General features: G+C 32.0%; 1 long non-coding RNA gene across 2 annotated transcripts; it reads right to left on the reverse strand.

Annotated features, from left to right (window-relative positions):
* Positions 1-7,788: 7,788 nt before the first annotated feature.
* LOC108811834 (uncharacterized) lies at positions 7,789-9,802 on the reverse strand. 2 transcript variants are annotated; one of them, XR_001943382.2, is made up of 7 exons: positions 9,669-9,802; positions 9,399-9,565; positions 9,155-9,290; positions 8,772-8,895; positions 8,604-8,658; positions 8,189-8,296; positions 7,789-8,121 (listed from the first exon to the last, which is right to left on the reverse strand). It is a non-coding gene; the product is annotated as an uncharacterized LOC108811834 (long non-coding RNA). The 2 variants fall into 2 exon arrangements; XR_008935531.1 differs by lacking the exon at positions 9,669-9,802 and having other exon boundaries at positions 9,399-9,662.
* Between the last annotated feature and the right edge of the window lie 4,554 nt (positions 9,803-14,356).

Here is a 14,356-nt window from a genome sequence, read left to right on the forward strand (position 1 = left end):
GTTACTTTAAGTTAGATCATGCTTTAGAGGAGCTTTGTGTCTGTACTATGGATTAACATGAGTCATTTCTGTTAGTTAATGTATCAATGTTTGGATCTTGATAAATTCTCTGTTGCAAAATCGAATTATGTGGCTATACTAGAACAATTGAACCTGAGGTAAGCTGGTCCCTACGAGATAGTTTAAATATTCTTGTGAAAATCAGTGATACCACATGACTGATGATACTTCGAACTGCTTTAGCAGCACGAATACCACATGTTGCAAAGACAAGAGCAAACACCATGAGTTGTTTTTTGGTAAAAAGCTAACACCATGAGTTCATAAACTGAATCAACACAAAGCATTGTAGCTGATCAAAACCACAACCATTTAGCTCTTGCTCATCCATCAACATGCCTTCTAACGCTTCTCTAAAGCAGGGGCAGACCCACCAGTATAGCAGGTGTGGCACGTACCCCATGTTTTTTTTTTCACTTTTAGTAACCAAAAAATAATTATCTTGTAACATGTAAACGGAAAAAATATAGAAATGCCCCACCCAACTAGAGCTAAAAGACTAGCCCAATGTTGACAAAAAAAAAAGACTAGCCCAATAAGTATAAGTGAAGTGTTCTAGCCCAATTAACAATAAGATCTTATATAATAAAGTTAGCTTTTTTTCTCCTTGGAGGTTTTAATGCCATGTGGCACACTCTTAATACTTTTTTGACCGTTATAAGTTGTTATACTTTACATAAATTTATAAATTATTATATGGTCTTAACAAATAAAATATGTTAAATATAAAAATAAAAATATATTAAAATGATATTTTCTGATCTTTTTTGATAGTGGTTAGTGACCGTAGAACATAATTTTTTTTGAAATTGTTTACTTCAAAGTGTAATAACATAAGTGGTTGTTACTAATCGATTTAATAAAAATAGAATAAAAAGCCGATAGTCATAACAAAATTAATTTAGTTGGAATTTAAACATAAAACAAAGTTGATGTTTTATATAGAGAACATACTTATATTATTAATTATTAAAATAACTATATATGAACTATAAAACTTTTAATAATATATTTAGTTCAAATAATAGAAAGATGGAATAATGTTTCAAATTTTATAAATTTTATAAAAAATAAGGGTGAAGTATCAATTTTTGGTAAAATAATTGGTGAGTATCTAATATATATATTTAAAATTACCATGCTGACTTTTAAAATATAGAGGTGTGAGTCGTATGTGTTACTTTGGTTTCAAGATCTCTAAAAAAGATGTATCTTAAAATAATAAACATGAAATTATTTTCTATATTAATTTTGTTATAATGGAAGATTTTGTGTGTGTTCATAACGAAATTCTTGTTTGTTCACCCTTATTTAGATTATCAACGAATCTTAATATGAATCTAAATATGTTTTTCATTTAAAAACTATAAATGGTTCCTAAACTCCTCTATTTAATGGACAACTTTTATTTTAACCGGAATGTAACAATTTCACCAAATCTTCCTAGTCAAAAATCAATTTGTTAATTAGTAAATGAGATGTTAAAGGATCTATAATGATCATGAGAAAGACAATTTCTAACTATCTGTGACATTCGGTCTTGCTGACTTGTTGCATTTAGTAATGGTTTTGACAATGAATGGTTACTGTAGTGCAAAGGATTAATGGTGAGGGTGGTGTGTGGTTTACATCAATTTTAAATAACTTTAGCAATCAGACAACGTTATTAAATTTCTCTCAGATTGGAAGTAATGATTCTTTTTTTAGTTAATTTTAAGAGTATATTAATCATGTTCACGGTTTTTAAAATGTAAACACCGATAGCATGCATCAGAGAAGTTATTGGTTTCCTTGCACAGTGTAACATGGGAAGATACCATAGAATTTATGTGTCAATACCAATAGACCAAATGTTACTCTTTTGGACTTGAATCGCCATCAATTACTAAACATTATTAGAATGGGATGAATAGAATTTCTAGATTGATTATATGACGGTTACATCGATTGCGTTAAAGAAGGATAATCGTAGAGGCTTCATTCTCCATCGTCAACATCAAATACAAAGAACCCTATAAACAAGTGTTTTGAAACCCGACCCGGACATTGAACCAGACGATTTACCGAATCTCTGGATCATTGGATCAAAGTGGATGAACCACGGTTTAGTAAATGAATTAGTTTTATTATATAATAATATATTAGCTATGAAAATAAATATATAAAAACTAAATTTAATATTTTAAATGTTTTCAAACATAAAGTAATAGTTTGGATATATATCTATTTTATGTTTTAAAAAATTTGAAAATACTTAACTTTAGTTTCCATTTTTGTATTTTTATTTGACATACAAAATATTAAAAAATAGTTTAAAGTATTTAAAAAAAATATGTAATATAAGAGTTATGAAATCTAAAAAGAATCAAGACATAAAATTTATTATCCAAACTATGTCTTTACTTAATGTATACATCTCATTCTTGTGATTTTCTTTAGCTTACGTATTTATCACTTAACATACTTTGTAAATTTTTCTTATGTAAAAAATACCAATTTACAAGAGAAAAAGTCAAGAAAAACATATACCTACATGAAGAAGCCTTGGGCGTCAATGAACAGCTTTTGAAGCACAGACCTAAGCAATTGAAACTAGTCTTTACTTAATGTATATATCTCATTCTTGTGATTTTCACCAATTAAATTACAAACAAGTTTGACAAAGCACACTCATACCTGAGAAAATTCAGAATGTATAATAACAAAGAAATCTGCTACACATCAAATGACCACCTTCTGAAGCACATGCATACCTGAGAAAATCAGAAATAATTAGTCTAAACTTTGGATAATAAATTATAATAAATTACGTTTCATAGTCTCTGTCTCAAAACTTGGCTTAAGTCTTTGGTGAGTCAACAAAACAACTCAATGTTTGGTTCATACTCTGTCTTTAAAGACTTGGTTTAAGCCGTTTTCCATCCAACATGCTAAAAACCAACATGTAGTGTTTGTCTAAATATTTGCCAAGGCTTGTTGTGAAGTAAAGGAGTCTGTTTTTGATTCAAATTATTTGTCTTAAACTCTTCTCAAACCTTGTGGATATCGTAAATTGTAAAGATTTGGTTTTTGATTCATAGTCTCTGTTTTAAGTCTTCTTTTAAGCCGTTGGTCTTGTTTACCGACGAAACTCAAACAACCATAGTTATGACTTTTCTAAGCCGCAGGTAGCTTTTTCATCCAACAAGTAACATGTTTGCTGCCTAAGACATCTTTACAGGGTGGTCGTTTTTCCATCCACCCTTAGTCGTTTTCACATGCAATAAGTACATTAAGACCTTTTATAAGCCGTGGGTTCCTTAAACAAAGTTGTTGGTCGTTTTTCCGTCCAACAACTCCAAAATCAGTTGATAGGATTCATCTACAAAAGCCGTGGGTACTGGTAAAGCAATGAACCAGTTTTCAGTTTATAGTCTTTGTCTAAATATTTTATAAGCCGTGGGTAGGTAACTAACATCGTTTGTCTTAAAGACTTCATAAGCCGTGGGTTGAAAGTCACAATCTTTGTCTTAACGACTTCATAAGCTATGGGTTCAAAGTCATTGTCTAAGACTTCATAAGCGTGGGTAACTCTGAATCATTGTCTTAGATACTTCATAAGCTGTGGGTAACTCTGAATCTTTGTCTTAGATACTTCAAAAGCCGTGGGTAGTTAGTCTTAAAGACCATAAGCCGTGGTTTCAATCAAAGTCATTGTCTAGGAATTTATAAGCCGTGGGTAGTTAATCTTAAAGACCATAAGTCGTGGGTTCAATCAAAGTCATTGTCTAAGACTTTATAAGCTGTGGTTAACTTTGAATCTTTGTCTTAAAGACTTCATAAGCCGTGGGTAGTTAGTCTTATAGACCATAAGCCGTGGGTTCAATCAAAGTCTTTGTCTAAAACTTTATAAGATGTGGTTAACTTTGAATCTTTGTCTTAAAGACTTTATAAGCCGTGGGTAGTTAGTCTTATAGACCATAAGCCGTGGGTTCAATCAAAGTCTTTGTCTAAAATTTTATAAGATGTGGTTAACTTTGAATCTTTGTCTTAAAGACTTTATAAGCCATGGGTAGTTAGTCTTGAAGACCCATAAGCCGTGGGTCCAATCAAAGTCTTTGTCTAAGACTTTATAAGCTGTGGGTTAACTTTGAATATTTGTCTTAAAGACGTGAGCCGTGGGTATTAGTTAGTCTTAAAGACCATAAGCCGTGGGTTCAATCAAAGTCTTTGTCTAAGACTTTATAAGATGTGGTTAACTTTGAATCTTTGTCTTAAAGACTTTATATAAGCCGTGGGTAGTTAGTCTTGAAGACCCATAAGCCATGGGTTCAATCAAAGTCTTTGTCTAAGACTTTATAAGCTGTGGTTAACTTTGAATCTTTGTCTTAAAGACATAAGCCGTGGGTATTAGTTAGTCTTAAAGACCATAAGCCGTGGGTTCAATCAAAGTCTTTGTCTAAGACTTTATAAGCTGTGGTTAACTTTGAATCTTTGTCTTAAAGACTTCATAAGCCGTGGGTACTCACATTCTTTGTCTTGGAGATTTTTAAGCCGTGGGTAACACAAGCCATTGTCTTTAGAGTTTACAGTGTACCGTTTGTCATTTTATCCATCCAATATACACCTTCATTGTCTTTGACTCTCTAGAGACTTTTTTGGTAAGCCGTGGGTTGTTGTTATGATCCATCCAACGTTTCTTAGCTTCTGTCTAAAGACATTTTTTTTTGTAAGCCGAGGGTCATTTGATCCATCCAACGTTTCACAGTCTCTGTCTAAAGACCTTTGTTTTGTAAGCCGAGGGTCATTTGATCCATCCAATGTTTCATAGTCTCTACAGACTTTATAGTAAGCCGTGGGTCATTTCATTTCATAGTCTCTGTCTAAAGACCTTTTTTTTGTAAGCCGAGGGTCATTTAATCCATCCAACATTTCATAGTCTCTGTCTAAAGACATTTTTTGTTGTAAGCCGTGGGTACACAATTACAGTCTCTGTCTAAAGACCTTTCTTAAACCGTTTGTTGTTTATTGTAAGCCGTGGGTACACAATCACAGTCTCTGTCTAAAAGACTTTTCTTAAGCCGCTTGTTGTTTATGTAAGCCAAGGGTAAACTAAAGTATGTCATACTTTCTAACCTTTGCTTAGACATGCACTACCACCGACCAATCATTATTGGGGGATCTGGTTTAAATTTTCTCAGGGTCTAGAGTTCACGCAACGGGAGGGACAATGTCCCCAAACTGAGAATCTTACAGAACACTATTAGATTAGTGTGTCTGCCTATGATCTTTTTGGGATTTGATAAAACTAAAGCCAAATATAAACGAGGAAACAAATCAGTAAAACAGAGGAAAAGCGCTTATCTGTTTCTGCTGATTCAGACGTATCTTCAGTTGTCTCAGAGATCTTTTCCAGAGATGATGCACTGGTATCTGTCAGTACTGGCTTCTCCACACAAACATTCTGTATAAAGAAAAAAGAAACAAAAACAGAGCAACATTATCATTTGTATTGGGTGAGAAAACAGCTGACAGAAGAAACTTGGAACTCAAAACAAATCTCTGTCTCAATATTAGGATCGCTATGTCTATCCGAATTAAACTGTTAACTAAAAGCAATCGTTCAATATGTTATCCTTCAAAAGTAATATATACAGAGCAATCAGCAGTAGTGACAATAAACGGTAGCACAAGAAAGAAAGAAATCAATTAGATTCGAACATATGTATATAAGCATCTACGCTGTTCACTTTTTTTGACAATCGATCATCAGTTCCGATCAAGATAATATCCATACCCAAAAGCACAATCAAAACTTCACAAGAGATCACATACCTCAATGACGGTCTCACGCGGAGTCAAGCGCCTCCCATGTAGATTCAAACATCACTACAAAGATTAAAAAACGAACGATTAAGGATAATTCAAACCCTAATACATTATAGCAACAACCGAATCAGGTTCACACAAACCCTAATACGTCATCGCAAAGAGGATGGCGAAACCCAACCGAATCGGGTTCACACAAACCCTAATACATCATCGCAAAGAGGATGGCGAAACCCAACCGATCGAATCAGGTTCACGCAAACCCTAAATAAGATAAGAACAAAACAGAAATAAATTCACGATCTACATATTACTTAAACGAGAAAAAACAAACGTACTCCTCAGAATCTCACCAGTAGAGAGAGAGAGAGCGAGCCTTTGTCAATGAAATTGACAGAGAGAGAGAGAGAGAGAGATTCTGCTTTTATTTATTTATCGTTGCATCTTTGTTAGCAATAATTTTCTAACGGATACATTTACGGTTATTATAATCAAACACCAAAACCAAACCGGTTTGGGATCCGTTAGATACTTTAATCGGACGGTCCTGCATTTTACAGTTATAGCGCACGATTTAATATGGGCCTAACATAGTTTGAAACCAAGGTCCATTAATTCATTTCAAAAGTTTAAACTCCATATTTTCGTACGCTCTCCTCTCCGTCGGCATCTCACAACGTTTCATCTGCGAATCTTTAACACTCTTCCCTTCGTCAATAGCGAATTCAAACTCAAACCTAACCGCACCCACTAAAACCCCATTTTCACGTAGAAACAACCAGTCTCAATCGAAGATGCAATCTCACTCCCAGGATCCGGCCACTTCAGAGTCTAGGTCACGATTCGAAGCCTACAACCGTTTCCAGGCAGCGGCCGTCGCTTTCGGGGAGAAACTTCCGATACCAGAGATTGTAGCCATCGGTGGTCAATCAGATGGCAAAAGCCTCTTCTCGAAGCGCTCCTAGGGTTCAGATTCAACGTTCGCGAGGTCGAAATAGAAACTCGCCGTCCTCTGAAATAGATGAGACTAGGGTCGACCCACCTTACGGACGGGATGAAAATTTAAAATAATTTAAACAGTTAACGTAAATATTTAATATAAATTTTCACATAAGAATATACATGTTAATTAAATTGTTTACAATTATTGTAATCGAATACTAAATAAACCATGCTTTATGGAAAATTAGTTATTATTTTTCAAAATTTATTATTACCTATCAGTTTGATTTTTTATTTTTGTTGTTAAAAATTTTCAGTCTAAATTACACTAACAAATGATTTGGCCTTACATTTGAACTAAAGTATGTTTTTAAGTTTACTCAATAAATGATTAAAGAAAAAGCCATTTCATGTTTAATCCGTAAATAAATTTTTAACTTAAAAATATATATAGTGGTAGCCTATTAATGTACTTGCAATAACCATAAATTGTTTCTAACCATAACAAAATTATTTACCTCATAACTTGAACTAATAGATTTTAAAATATTTTTTTTGGAAAATAATAAGCTAGCAATAAGTTAGGGCTAGATAAGCAAAATAATACTCCATATGTTTCTATTATTAGTACTTCTAATATTTTTTATTTGTTTCACAATATAAGTTGTTTTTAAAATCTAATGCCAACAATAATCAGATAAAACAATAGTTTAAAAAAGTTATAAGGTAATATAGAGGTGTGATTTGTTATATTTTTTAAAAAGCTAGAAGTTAAAAAAGAAGTGTGATTTGTTTTTGATTATTTTCTCTCATTAATCAAATGCTGAAGGTATAAATGCATTTCTTTTAAATATTTGTGCTTTTGGGCAATACTACTTATAAATTATAATTAATAACAAAGGGAGTTGTTACTTTTTGGACTATGAAGAAAATGGTCGTTGTAAAACCTGTTCATTATAATCCTAAAACGGAATGCAATAAGGAAAAATAAACTCATATTACGAAAACTGCCTGGAACAAACGTAGAGTGCTCATAATATTGGAGAAAGTCAAAACATAGAAAGCAAAAGACGTGAACGGTTTCAGTCCCAAAAAGAAGACGTGAAAGGCAATAAAGATGCAAAAGCATTATTAAGATGCATATCATAAATTTATTGAAACTTCATGTCAAGCAACACGCGCCTTTTTAACCATCTTCAAATCTGAGTTGGCCGTCTGCTTCTGCGTATTACCACTGCCCCCTGCAGATTCAGACGTAACAGGAACTGGTTTGACAGCTGGCTTGTCGTCATCACCATCGTCATCATCACCCTGATACATTGAGTTCGTTATTTAACATGTCTATGTAAATACCGAAACAGCATAATACAGATTATACTTGCATTGTCAGCCACGTCAGGTACTGGTTCACGGCCAATCTCATCAACGATGCACTTACGGTGAAAGTCTTATGGTTTTCGATGAAGTTATATGCAGTGACTCTGACCTGGAAAGAAGAAAGAAAGTTGCAGGGAGCTCCATTATTGATAACAAAAGGAAAAAAGCTGAAGATTACAATTAGCTTTGCTAATATAAACACCACTCGCCTCTTTATTAAAAACAAAGAGAAGATTCAAAGTACATGGGGACGACATTGCCATGGAGATTACATTTTCCATTCACAAAAAATGGACAAGATGCTAATTGTCCTTCCTTTTTTACGACTGAAAACATTTAAAAAGAACACAAAGAATTGTACGGACACTAAACTGAAGAAACCAGAAAAGAAAAGAAACCGAAGCAAGGAATCACACCTTTGATCATGTTTCCTCAGCGTCAGGGGGGTCATAAGAGCCTGTGTTATGTCCTCTGCTAGTCACAATCCGGAAAAGAGTCAGCAACCAAAAATGAAAATGTTAAGCAACAAAGCAAAGCTATAACATTATTTGTGTTATAGAGGAAAAGAGAGAAGGGAACACTACATTATTTGCTTCTGAACAGTTTTTGGTCTCTTCTTTTGTCTTCCAGGAGGTGTTTTTTTCCCAACGGGAGCTGTTAAATCTTTTTCGACTTCTTCCCTCAACAAAGAAACATAGTGTGAAGATCCTATAAAAGAAAAAAGAAATCTTTTTCGACTTCTTCCCTCAACAAATGGTTCTTCTCATAAAAAGGAAAGAGCTTTGATCCACATAACTCATAAAAGCCTTAAAAACCATACTATATCATGTCTTTTGGTGATATTGATCACTTCAGTTCTAGGCCTAACATAAAGTCGGATCTTTTACAGAAACAAAACCTTGAAGGAACGTTTTTTTTGTACAATAAATAAGATTGTGATGAGGATGATAAAATTATGTAAACTCACCAATCGCCCGGTCTCTTCTTCGACACAACAAAGCTGAGCTTAAATCCTTCTCCAAACCTCCCACTTGTTCTTCTCGATCTCCTCTTATTTGGCCATGAAAATCGACAACGATGGTTTGAAGAGGAGCTAAGCTAACCTATTTATACCATGAAAGCACCGCTTCTAAGAAGATTGAAACACATTAAGTGTAGATCATGGCCGAAGGAATTAATAACATATTTAATGCCATGGATCTGGAAGCTACCTCATTCCGATTGATCGAAAGAAGGTGAAAGAACCTGATCAAAACCAACAAATGGAATCGTCACACCGACTGCACCTCAGTCTCTCTAATGGCGGCGAATTGCGACGATTGTGCTGGAACCAAAAGTTACGCCTCTAATTGCAGACACAGACGAATACAGTGGATTCCTAATCAACGAAACGCTATGGATCAGTAACATCATTGTTTAACGCGAAATGGGCTTACAATAAGAAGTCCAAACATGACACCGTAACCAAAAACGAAACACACCAACTTATCTTCAACTGATCTAGATACGAAACTCTCTCAAAAAAAAAAAACCCTAATCGTCTTTTCCAGCCTTTCCTCCAGTAGCGGCGTTCTGCCGTTGCCGGCGGTCCTCCTCCCTTGCCTCTCCTTTTCTCTTTTTCTTATAACGAATGCCAATAAAAATCTTACAAAAATGCAATTTATATAAAATATTCAACAACAAATAAAAAAATTTATATTCAAACAAAAAATAAAATACAATTTATAACGTTAAACTGTTAATCTTAAAACAACAAATGCAAAGTTATTGAAATTTAATATGTTTTACATCAGAGACTTTACTATTATATACAAAACATATTATTGAAAAACACAAACACAAAATATATTAACCTATAACCTATTACGATATAACATAATAAAAACATTAAATAATGTTCTTAACAAATAGAGATGACCACATAATTACATCATCCAAAAAATTTACTCAACAACAATAAATATCAAAAAATTTAAAAATTTAATACTAAGATTTAGGATTAAAAATACACTGTACCAACTTCGAATGTATCTTTACGATCAATATACATCTGATTGGTTAAATCGATATAGTCACAACTTCTTAATTTTGACAAATCCAGAGCGAGAAGAAACTATCGGTTAATATAACACCTGTGATTATTTGAAATTATCATCATAAGCACCGCTCACAAAATATAATTCATAGAAATCAACCTAGAAAAGTCCAAAGCATCAAACTATTATAACACCTCCCCATCATCCCAATATACAAAACTAGGTCTGGGCATAAATCTCAAACCCGAACCCGATCCGAAGTAAGAATATCGGTTCAGTTATGGATCTAGCCAAAACAAGATCAATTTCATTTACTTTGGGTTATCGGTTTGGTTCCATTTTAGCCGATAACTGAAGAGTAACCCAAGTTGAACCGAACATATACAAAGCTGATAGTATACAACGTGACAAAAAATCATCTTATTCCAAATGAGATGACGCAAAATAAAAGATAAATAAAAATGCAGTTTATATGACTAGCATAGATTTATCAATTTAAGTTTTTAGGCATCTTTACTATCATATCTAATTATTGATATATATATATAATGTGAAAAGTAATATTTTCACAACATAATATATATATGTATATATACATATAAATATATATTTATAAACTCTAATTTAATATAATCATTGTAAGATGAAGTCCATATTTATAAATTTTCTAAATCATAATTTAAATTAATAAGTTTCAATTAAATAATAAACAATTCAGCTATTACACTTTCAAACTCTCATGCATATATTTAAACTTAAATTTCTTTCATGGTAACTTTGCAAATACTACAACCAAATTAATAAATTCCATAAAATCATATACATATTTTGTTTTCTAAAATACTGTTGAGAAATATTCTAAATAGTAAAATTATAGTCAAATCATAACAATATTAACAAAACCACTATAATGAGATGTTAAAGGATCTATAATGATCATGAGAAAGACAATTTCTAACTATCTGTGACATTCGGTCTTGCTGACTTGTTGCATTTAGTAATGGTTTTGACAATAAATGGTTAGTGTAGTGCAAAGGATTAATGGTGAGGGTGGTGTGTGGTTTACATCAATTTTAAATAACTTTAGCAATCAGACAACGTTATTAAATTTCTCTCAGATTGGAAGTAATGATTCTTTTTTTAGTTAATTTTAAGAGTATATTAATCATGTTCACGGTTTTTAAAATGTAAACACCGATAGCATGCATCAGAGAAGTTATTGGTTTCCTTGCACAGTGTAACATGGGAAGATACCATAGAATTTATGTGTCAATACCAATAGACCAAATGTTACTCTTTTGGACTTGAATCGCCATCAATTACTAAACATTATTAGAGTGGGATGAATAGAATTTCTAGATTGATTATATGACGGTTACATCGATTGCGTTAAAGAAGGATAATCGTAGAGGCTCCATTCTCCATCGTCAACATCAAATACAAAGAACCCTATAAACCAGTGTTTTGAAACCCGACCCGGACATTGAACCAGACGATTTACCGAGTCTCTGGATCATTGGATCAAAGTGGATGAGCCGCGGTTTAGTAAATGAATTAGTTTTATTATATAATAATATATTAGCTATGAAAATAAATATATAAAACTAAATTTAATATTTTAAATGTTTTCAAACATAAAGTAATAGTTGGGATATATATCTATTTTATGTTTTAAAAAAATTGAAAATACTTAACTTTAGTTTCCATTTTTGTATTTTTATTTGACATACAAAATATTAAAAAATAGTTTAAAGTATTTAAAAAAAATATGTAACATAAGAGTTATGAAATCTAAAAAGAGTCAAGACATAAAATTCATAATAAATTAAACTTCCAATCCAAAGTTAAAACATCATTGTAATAAATTGTCAATAACAAAAATAAACTAACATTTAATCACAATTAACACCAAAACACATTAAATAAAGTTGAGAAAAAAATTATTAAAAAAAGAATGCCACATGGCATTTTTCCCCCCAAGGAGATAAAAAACTCAACTTTATTAGTATAGATAGGTTTTAATGTTAGTTATGAAAGACATTGGTTTTTAAAAATTTTCCTCAAAAAACCCAAGCATTTATAACAGTGTTTTGAACCCGAACCAGAGCCACTGTTGAATCGGTAAACTCTCCGGCCCAATATGAATCGGATTTGAGTTTTGTGAAAAAGCCAAAATTTAAAACCCCAATTAAAACCTCCAAAAACTCACTGAAACCCAAAACCCGATACCGGTTACACCACTGGTTGAACCAATAGATAATTTTTATTTTTTTTAGTTTTAGTTATATTTTAAATTCTGTTTTATATTCTAAATTTCCAATTATCTAATATAACAAAGTTGAGTTTTTTTCCTCCCTAGGAGGAAACCAATGTCATTTGGACCACTTTTTTAATAATTAAAATATTTTCTTAAATTATATTTAATAGGTTTTAATGTTAATTATGAAAGACATTGGGGTTTTAAACTTTTCCTCATAAAAGCTCAAGCGTTTATAACAGTGTTTTGAATCCGAACCGGAACCACTGTTGAACCGGTAAACTTCGCGACCCAATATAAATCTTGTTTGAGCTTTGTGAAAAAAAAACCCCAAATTTAAAACCCCAATTTAAAACCTCAAAAAACTCACTAAAACCCGAAATCCAATACCGATTACACCACTGGTTGAATCAATAGATAATTTTTATTTTTTTTAGTTTTTAGTTATGTTTTAAATTATGTTTCATATTATAAATTTCCAATTATAAAGTTAGATTTTTTTCAGTTTTATTACCGTCTTCCTATTCTTCTACACTACAATTTACGTTTACAAGGAAGGTGAGTAAGCGTGATCGTGCTCGACCCGCACATCCGTAAAACAAACTCAAGGACGATCAAGCTTATTATTCCTCTACATTACAATTTACGTTTGCAAGAAAAGTGAGTAAGTTATTTTTTATTTAACTTAGTTTATAACAAGTCATTACATTTTTAATTTACATATCAAAAAGAATTAAATCATATGATCATGTGGATTACAAAACATGTTTTGAATTGTTGAAGAACAAGAACATGGCGAGCTGTTGGTAAGTATTAAAATTTAGAGAAAATCAAAATTAGTTGATGTGATTTGGTGTTAATTTATTTTTGTTATTGACAATTTACTGATATGATGTTTTAATTTTGGTTTATTTTGCATTGGAAGTTTAATTTATTATTCACATTCGACATAAATATTTGTGAATTGTATGTCTTGATTTTTAGATGTCATAACTCTTATGTTACAAATTTTTTAAATAGTCTAAACTATTTCTTAATATTTTGTATGTCAAATGAAGATAAAAATATAGAAACCAAGGTTAAGTATTTTCTAAATGTTTTAAGCATAAAATAGATAAATATCCAAACTATTATTTTATGTTTAGAAAACTTTTCAAAATATTAACTATTATATAAAATTTTCATAGCTATTATATTATTATATAATAAAATTAATTCATTTATTAAGATGCGGTTCATCAACGGTTGGTCCAATAACTCATTGATCCGGTCAATTCAGTGACCTGGTCAATCGTCAGATTCAGTGTCTAGGTTGGGTTTCAAAATCACGGTTTATAGGTTTTCTTTATATTTGATGTTGACTATGGAGAATAGAGCCTCTATGATTCTCCATAGTCAACAATCTGTATCACTTTCATAAATTCGATCCACATGATCCGTGTGACCAAAAATCTTAAACCCGCATCCACCCCGCCAAAACACGTGGGTAAACCGTCTTACCCGCGGGTAATAATAACTATATTAAAAACTAATTATTTTAATTATATATTAATTATTTTCATTATATATTAATTATTAAAAATAATATTAAAATAATACATTTTAACTAAAATTATAAAAATATTTTATATGTTTATATATTTTTACGAAAAAAAAAACTTTTTTTTTGAATTTGCGGGTCGGCGGGTACCCATGACTCATATTTGGCTGACCCGCACTCACCCTGCTTAAACTAATCTTAACCCACACCCGCACTCGCAGTTCGAAAATTTTAAACCGATCGACCCGCACCCGTTCCGCGGCAGATCAAACGGGACGGAGCCCCCGAAATTTGAACTAAATTCCCAGCTCCACTAACCACTATCAAAAAGATTAT

Source organism: Raphanus sativus, chromosome 6 (genome assembly GCF_000801105.2).
Source record: "Raphanus sativus cultivar WK10039 chromosome 6, ASM80110v3, whole genome shotgun sequence".
Classification (NCBI taxonomy): Eukaryota; Viridiplantae; Streptophyta; class Magnoliopsida; order Brassicales; family Brassicaceae; genus Raphanus; species Raphanus sativus.